We start from the raw sequence: 9488 nt of genomic DNA on the forward strand, positions 1-9488 counted from the left end.
TTTGTTAAGGACTTAACTTGGGCTTTGAGACTGTCCTCCTCCCTCAATTGGTAAATTCCTGCTGGTCGATTTCGGTTAGTGCTTTTAGTAGCACTTGGACCAGTCCAGGTATGAGATTTTTCTGCAAGCTCATTGAGATATTCCAAGGCTTCTTCAGGATCTTTTTGAAGGAATTCACCATTGCACATCATTTCTACAAACTGGCGTTCACGAATAGTGAGGCCTTCATAGAAATAGCTGACTAGGCACCATTTTTCATAGCCATGGTGGGGACAAAGAGTTAACAGTTCCTTAAACCTTTCCCAGACTTGATAGAGAGTTTCATTGTCTTTTTGGGAAAAAGTAGAAATCTATCTTTTTAAGCCATTTGTCTTGTGGTTGGGGAAGTATTTGTGGAAGAATGACGATGTCATTTCATCCCATGTTCCAGTAGACCTTGGTCTTAGAGAGTATAACCAGTTTTTAGCCTTATCCTTCAAAGAGAAGGGAAAAAACTTCAATCGCACAGTATCCGCGATATTAGCTTGGTTATAGAAAGTGGCTACCACCTCCTCAAATTCCCTAATATGCACATAAGGATTTTCATTTTCTAAATCATGGAAATTTGGCAAAAGTTGAATCATGCCAGGTTTAAATTCAAAGTTAGGCATATTAGGTGGAAAGATGATACAAGAAGGGGTAGGAGTACGAGTAGGATGGAGATAATCATTTAGACTTCTCTACTGAATTTCCTCATGATGAGCCATTGCGAAAGGATTATGAGCAATTGTTGAGGTGGGAGAGGAAATGTTGGATGTATCAGAAGAATTGTCACTAGGGGTGTCGGGTCTCCTAACAAATCTCCCTAGTTCATCTCTATGACGATTCATCCATTTTAAAAAATGAGACCTTTTTTTTTTTTTTGTTAAACTTGTTCCTTGGTAAATTTGAACAATTTGAAATGATCTCACATGCCTCACCAGAACTCCCCGAGGTTACTAGATGAGTATGAAAAATCACAATTCAAACCTTTTCAACCAAATGACCAATAATTTACCAAATATTTTTTTTAAGCAATTTTTCAAACCAAAACCATTTTCTAATTAATTTTTACCATGTTTTACACAAAATAAAGCATATATAAAAATTAATAGCATAGAAAACACAACAAAATAACCTAAAAATTGCTAAAATTTACATAAAATCAATATGTTCATAAAAACATGAAAAACCATCCAATTATTCAAACATATTATATAATCCAATTTTAAACATGTTCATGCATGAAAATAAAGATTACCAAAGGCTCTGATACCAGTTGTCGGAAAAAGTTTATACAGGATCTTTATTTATTTTCATGTATATCTAATATTAAACAAATTAATACGAGATAGCCTAAAACATGTTTCTAAAATTGAATTCAAAGAGAAACAAAAATAGAATACTTACAGTATACGCAGCGGAATTAAGAGTCCTTCCTTCAGTTTCTCTAACTCTTGTATCCTCTCTGTCGCAGAGTATTATCAAGAAACTGAACCGATCTTCTATTTTCTTCACGATCTTCCAATGTATCCTTAGAACCACCTAGACTAGTGTGGGAAATTCTAAACACATGAGATAGATATAGAGAGAAGAAGAGAAAATACAAAGAGGCTTAGAAAAGGACTTGTGTTTAGAGAGAATATAAAACTATCAGAAAATCTGACTTATCAAAAAACCCTTTTTTTGACTTCTCTATAAGCACTCCTTTTATAGACTCAATTAGGCCATTTAATTTAATTAAAAAATCAATAACATAACAGCCATTTTGAAGCCCTAGGTCGAAATTATCATGGGATTTAGGCCCGTGAAATTTCCCATTTGATTATAAGCCCATTGGACTTAAAATCAAGGCCTGTGTTATTTTCTATTGATTTAATTAATTAAATAATTATTTAAATCTTTTATCAAATTAATTATTTATAATTTGAACCTTGATTTAAATTTATTTATTAATTTAGATACCAATTTATCTTAATTAATAAATCTGCCATAATTTCTCTTTTCTTCTCAAAATTACACAACTCTGTGAAACTATCCAAAATTAACCTGGTCAACTTTGATAATTCTAATTGATGATTAAATCAATTAATTGAGACTATCTAGATGATTTTATCCAAGGTACAATGGAGACCATGGGCCTATGAAATCAAGCTCCAATAAGTTATCATAAATCTAACAAATAAATTTACTAACTTATTAATTCCTCGTGACTCCACTATAGACTTGGAATTGCACTCTTGAATTCATAGAACGCTCTATAACAAATATAGATACGCTATTAATTATCCATTGTTACAACCATAATTGTCACTCAATCCTCTATAGACGGTCTACAATGAGATAGGACTAAAATACCGTTTTACCCCTCATTGTATTTTATCCTTAAAACACTTAGTTCCTTGTAAATGATATTTCAGTAAACTAATTTAATTACTGAAATGAGATCTCTATCATTTAACACCTTGAACCAAACTAAAAGGAAACCATCGTTTCACTTCTTCATCAGAAGCTATAGATGTTCATATCTATGATTAACACTCCCACTCAATTATATTACCGAGTTCCCAAGATGTAAGTATGGGCTAGTCCGTAGGGTAAGCTGGTAACGAACAAGTCAAAGAACTCAAATAATACAATCAGTTAGAATACTAACCACTCAGAATTGAGATTGAATTGACCTATGGTCAACTATATGATATGACTAGAATAGATAATAACGGTATGTTTACTTATCTTATCAACTGTCAATATCGGTCCTGTCCGATGTAACAAATACATCCGATCTTATCTACTTTGCTAATGTTCTGGAAAGAACATAACACTGTAATGTGTAAGTAGATCATATCGTAGATTGGCAAGTCAGTGTAAATCCGGTGCACTGACTAATCTTAGGACTAACTTATTTTTGAACATATAATCATATTTATATTCCACTGTGATTACGTCACTATAAATAAGATTAGCTATATGCTCGGGATTTAATAGAATTTTATATTAAATAAATAATCATGAAAATAAAACATGTGAGCAAAGTGATTGACCAAGTCAAAAAATGATTTCTATTCTTTTATTGATAATAAAATGAGATTACAAAGAATTTGGGTTTTAATTAGGGCATAAAACCCCAACAAACTCCCACTTGCACTAATTGAAACTAATGCCTTAATTCTACTAATCCCATCTCCTTGATATGCTTATCAAATGTAGCTTCTGGTAGTGTCTTTGTAAACGGATCCGCAAGATTGTCTTCAGTTGCAATCTTCATAACCTTCACATCTCCCCTGGCCACATATTCTCGAATAATGTGATACTTCCTTTCTATATGCTTACTCCTCTTGTGACTTCGAGGTTCTTTTGAGTTGGCTATCGCTCCTGTATTGTCACAAAACAACACAAGCAGTTTATCCATTTCTGGAATAACACCAAGATCCGAATAGAACTTCTTTAGCCATACTATTTCCTTAGCTGCTTCTGACGCAGCTATGTACTCAGCCTCCATGGTGGAATTTGAGATTGCAGACTGCTTTACGCTTCTCCAAATCACAGCTCCACCCCCAAGAGTAAACACCATTCCAGAAGTAGACTTTCTGTCATCGACATCAGTCTGAAAATCTGAATCGGTGTAGCCTACAGGGTTTAGAACACCACCCTTGTAGACTAACATATAATCCCTAGTCCGTCTCAAATACTTCAGGATATGCTTAACTGTTATCCAATGTTCCGGTCCTGGGTTTGACTGATACCTGCTCACTACTCCCACTGCATAGCAGATATCTGGTCTAGTACACAACATGGCATACATCAGACTTCCAACTGCAGATGCGTAAGGAACTTTTCTCATTGCATCTTCCTCTTCAGGAGTCTGGGGAGACTGCTTATTTGAAAGATGAATTCCATGGCGGGACGGTAGACGCCCTTTCTTGGAATTTGTCATTGAGAAACGTTCAAGCACTTTATCAATGTAAGCTGCTTGAGATAGAGCTAAAAGTTTGTTCTTTCTATCCCTGATGATCTGGATACCTAGAACATAACTTGCTTCACCCAAATCCTTCATCTGGAATTGAGTGCTCAGCCAATTCTTCACATCTGATAATTTCTTAACATTGTTTCCAATGAGTAAGATATCATCTATATAAAGAACCAGGAATACCACTATTTGATTTGCCTTTAGTTGGTAAACACAGGGCTCATCAATATTTTGTTCAAAGCCATAGGTTTTGATTATTTCATCAAACCTAAGATTCCAGGAACGAGAAGCTTGCTTAAGTCCATAGATGGACCTATTTATCTTACAAACTTTTCCTTCTTGTCCAGATACTTTAAATCCTTCTGGCTGATCCATATAAATGACCTCGTCAAGCTTTCCATTAAGAAAAGTTGTCTTGACGTCCATTTGCCAAATCTCATAGTCGAGAGCGGCTGCTATGGATAGGAGGATGCGAATGGATTTGAGCATGGCTACCGGACTAAAAGTTTCCTCATAGTCCACGCCTTCTCTTTGGGTATAACCCTTTGCCACTAATCGAGCTTTATAAGTCTCGATATTTCCATCAACACCTCGTTTCTTCTTGTAGATCCACTTGCACCCAATGGCCCTAAAGTCACTAGGTGCTTCCACAAGATCCCAGACGGAATTTGAGTACATAGATTCCATTTCCTGTTTCATGGCTTCGAGCCATAGTTCCTTTTCTGGGCTAGCCATTGCCTGTTTGAAAGACAATGGATCATCATCACTAGTGTCACCAACAACCATATTGGTTTCACCATCCAAACCATAGCGAACTGGGTTTCTAGAAACCCTCCCACTACAACGAGGCTCCGTGACTGTTTGCTCAGGAACAGTGGTACTTTCTTCATTTAAATCGACTTCCGTCGGTTGTACATGAAGAGTGGGAATTTCATCATCAACACGCGTTGATGACGATGGAACATTGGTTGGAGTCAATTCTTTAACCATCTCCTCTAAAACTACTTTGCTGCGAGGTTTAAAGTTCTGGACATAGTCATTTTCCAGAAAAGTAGCATTTGTAGAAGTAAACACTTTCTTTTCTGAATGACTGTAGAAAAGTCCACCCCGAGTACCTTTAGGATAGCCAACAAACATGCAAACTTCAGTTCGCGGTTCTAGCTTTCCCTCCTTTTTCCTCAGGACGTGAACGGGACACCCCCAGATTCTATAATGGCGTAAACTAGGTTCATTTGCGGTTTCAATTGCATGTCCCCAGAACGAAGTTGGTAGAGTTGAGTAACTAAGCATGCATCTAACCATTTCCAATAAAGTTCTGTTTCGGCGTTCCGCTACACCATTTTGTTGCGGAGTACCTGGGGCAGTAAGTTGTGATAAAATCCCAAGTTCAGTTAAATGATCTTGGAACTGCATATCCAAATATTCTCCACCCCTATCAGATCGCAAGATCTTTAACCTTTTACCTAATTGGTTATGAGCCATTGCTAGGAATTCCTGAAACTTTGAAAATGTTTCTGATTTCCTATGCATTAGGTAAAGACATGAGTATCTAGAGTAATCATCAATGAAAGTGACAAAATACTCAAAACCACCCTTGGCTTGTATATTCAAAGGTCCACAAACATCTTAATGCACAAGACCAAGTGGTTCTTTGGCCCTATCACCCTTTGCAGAGAATGGATGCTTGGTCAGTTTGCCTTCTAGACAAGATTCATAGACAGGTAATTCACCTAAGGTGAGTTCCCTCAAAGGTCCGTCCTTTGTAAGTCTTTGAATCCTATCATAGCCAATGTGACCTAGTCTCAAGTGCCATAAATACGTCATATTATTGTTATCGGTCTTTTGACGTTTATTGGTCCTAGGTTTAGCTACTTTGAATAAATCATTGTTAAGAGCGATGGGTTCGTTAGGTCGCAGAATATAAAGCCCGTTTTCCAAACATGCAATACACAATTGTGATCCATTGAAAGAAATAGATATATTAAAACTTGTGAAAGTCATAACAAATCGTTCTAATTGCAACATGGAAACTGAAATTAAATTTCTACTAAAATCCGGAATAAAAAATACATCTTTTAAAATTAAAAATTTATTTCCGAACTTCAGACGAGCTCTTCCTCTAGCTTGGACCGCAATGAACGCTCCGTTCCCAACTCTAAGCTTTAAGCCGCCTTCGTTCACTTTCTCCCACGATTCAAGAAGCTGTAAAGAGTTACAAACATGGTTAGTAGATCCAGAATCAATAATCCAAACGGAGTTATCATTCTCTAAAACACATGTTTCCAAGATAAATGAACTATAATCATTACCTTTGTTTTTAGCTGCTAGAAACTTGGGGCAATCTCGTTTCCAATGCCCCTTCTCTTTGCAGTGAAAACATTTATCTTTACCTTTCTTGTTTTTCATGTTCTTCCCCTTAGGCGTCTGTGCACGTGGTTGTGCACTCGTCTTTGCAGCCTTTGCAGGCTTGGGGTTGTTTATTTGTCCACCTTTCCTCTTGTTTCCAGCTTTCGAAGACGAAGCTTGGTTAGCTTCAGCCTTAGCTAGATGAGCAGCAACATCAGTGGTCTTATTTTCACCTCCTTTACTAGGTCCACCCATGATAGGTTCAATAATCTGAAGCTCGTTCATGAGTTGCGTCAGACCATAGTTGAGTTGATCACGAACGTGCAGACACGGTGCCATCCGAGAATTCACGGTTCCATCACGTTCGTGTGGAGACGGTGTTATCCAAGCATTTACGATGCTATCAAGAACGTGCGGAGACGATGCTCGTTCTAGGGATTCCTCAATCATGACGAACTCGGAGTTGTCACCAATCAACTTTATGTTGATATTTTGCTTCCAATTATGGAAGTTTTCTCCGGTGAGTTTCTCCATCGAAAGTTGAGAAAGGATGGGAGTAGACATTACTTAACTTAAAACTACAAATTATCAATAAAGTAGAAATCAATCACATTTGCTTAATAAAACTTCTAATCACACAAATTTCAAGAAATAGCACAATATATACCAAAAATATGAAGATATGAGAAAAAATACCAAAAACAATCATATCTCTATTTCTTTAGGTTTTTAACTAATCTATGATATCCTTGTCCCGGTTGGCGAGAGTCAAAAATACCACTAGTTAAATAGAGTTGTAAACTCATTTAATAATGGACACCATTATTAACAACCTGCTATTCGATCAAAATAAGAAAACAAAATTTCTTATTTTATGAGCCAGACCCACGGTTTCAATAATCATAGATTTAATCCTAGTAGTCACCGTAGGGGTGAGTCTAGTAGAATTTGACCTATAATTATCTATCTTTCGAAATCTAACCTTGTCAAAATAACTAATGAACACCTTCCGTAGGGGGACGAATCAAAGCGCCTCGAGGCCCCATTAAGCTATTGACTATGTTAAACCAACGGTGGAGATCGAATAAAATTCTTAAAATAAGCTCATTATAAAATTAAAAATAGTATTTTTATTATTTATTTTTAGAAAATTAATGACTATGGTTTTCCAAAAAAAAATTAAACAGATTAAAATTTTTAAAACCAAAGTCCTATAATTTCTTATTAATTCTAAAGTGTCACATTGAAACAAATTCAATTAATTTAGAATTAATTTGTTGCTAATCAATATTTAGGTTTAACTAATATAATGAACCTATACAATTAAGTCCAACTCAGGTAAATGGGCCTTAACAATTGGGCTTGTATGGAGGAGGGCTGGGTCCAGTATGTCGTTCCCACTACAAAGGCCCTCTATCTTCCATACAAGGTCCAAAAGACAGGAATTTAAACCTTCGTTTTATTAATTGTTATTAATTGATTAGGCCCACTATAGTCATGCAAAGCAAATGGGCCTTCACAAGTGGAATCACCCACAAGAGAGGAATTTAAACTTTACATTTTCTAATGGGCCCAAATAAAACCTATCATTTTATGAATATTTTATTTGGCAAAATACCATATATCTAACAAACATATGGGCCACTATATGCATCTAAGCCCAATTGCAAAAATACCACATATAGTGCAAACAGACATGTTATAATTGGATGGGCCTAATCATGTTACTATATGAGCAATTCTATGAATTTATGCAAAAATACCACAATTTATTTCATTTGCAAAAATACCACAATTAATTATCTAGAATTTATCAAAAAAAATTCAAATTAATTAAATTTTTACAAAAAATAAGTCAATTTAAATGAAATTTATCAACAATTAACAATAGTTAATTTAAATTTCATTTATCAACAATCAACTTGGTTTTAGGTTAATTTGAAAAAAAAAATATTAATTTAATTTAAATAGGATTTATCAACAATTAACCAAAGTTAATTTAAATCCAATTTATTAAAAAATTATTTTATTAATTGGCTGAAAAAAAAATGATATTTTTCAAAATTTAACCAATTTTAAATTTTAAAATCAATATCTAAACTATTTTCAAAAAATATCTTGTGTTGTTACAACTATTATCTAATATTTTAACCATTTAAAAATAATAAAATACAAATAGTTATAACAAGCCTAAAATATCTCAAATAGTTAAATAAATTCAAATATCCATAAAAATATCTAACTAACAATGTTCAAATTTCAAATAATTTAAATATTAAAAACTATAGAATAAAAAGATATTTATATTTTCAAATAAAGATTTAATAAAACAAAATCAAGAATTTAAATGAAAATATCTTAAATATCTGATATCATAATTCTAATATTTTAATATATTAAAAGATTTAAAATTAAGTTGTTAGTCTATTTTTAAATTTGAATTTAAATGTTTGTAGAAAATATCTAATTATTTAAATCTCAACTAACAAAAATATCTTTTTTTCAATTTAAAAAAAAAAAAAATTAAATGATAAAACAAAAAAGATATTTTTAGTTTTGATTATACATAATAAATTTCTACAATTTTAATTTTATTTATTTAAAAAAAAAAATGATGAATAGTACCCTCGGTACTGTTCGAGGGTACTGTTCATCGCTGGTGGCTGGTGTGCGTGGGCGCGCGCGCGGGTGGCGTGCGGAGGCGCGCGGGGTGCGCGCGGGTGGCGCGCGGGGTGCGCGCGGGCGTGCGCGCGCGCATGGGCAGCCAGGCCAAAAATTTTCCAAAATTTTTTTTAAGCAATTTTTCAAACCAAAACCATTTTCTAATTAATTTTTACCATGTTTTACACAAAATAAAGCATATATAAAAATTAAGAGCATAGAAAACACAACAAAATAACCTAAAAATTGCTAAAATTCACATAAAATCAATATATTCATAAAACACATGAAAAACCATCCAATTATTCAAACATATCATATAATCCAATTTTAAACATGTTCATGCATGAAAATAAAGATTACCAAAGTCTTTGAGGCCAGTTGTTGGAAAAAACTTATACAGGATCTTTATTTATTTTCATGTATATCTAATATTAAACAAATTAATACGAGATAGCCTAAAACATGTTTCTAAAATTGAATTCAAAGAGAA

The 9488-nt window shown here is 34.1% G+C and overlaps 1 non-coding gene across 1 annotated transcript; it reads left to right on the top strand.

Annotated features, from left to right (window-relative positions):
• Positions 1 to 258: 258 nt before the first annotated feature.
• Positions 259 to 366, top strand: LOC133813480 (small nucleolar RNA R71). The gene has a single exon (XR_009884489.1). It is a non-coding gene; the product is annotated as a small nucleolar RNA R71 (small nucleolar RNA).
• The last annotated feature ends 9122 nt before the right edge of the window (positions 367 to 9488 follow it).

The sequence above is a fragment of the Humulus lupulus genome, chromosome 1, assembly GCF_963169125.1.
Source record: "Humulus lupulus chromosome 1, drHumLupu1.1, whole genome shotgun sequence".
Lineage (NCBI taxonomy): Eukaryota > Viridiplantae > Streptophyta > Magnoliopsida > Rosales > Cannabaceae > Humulus > Humulus lupulus.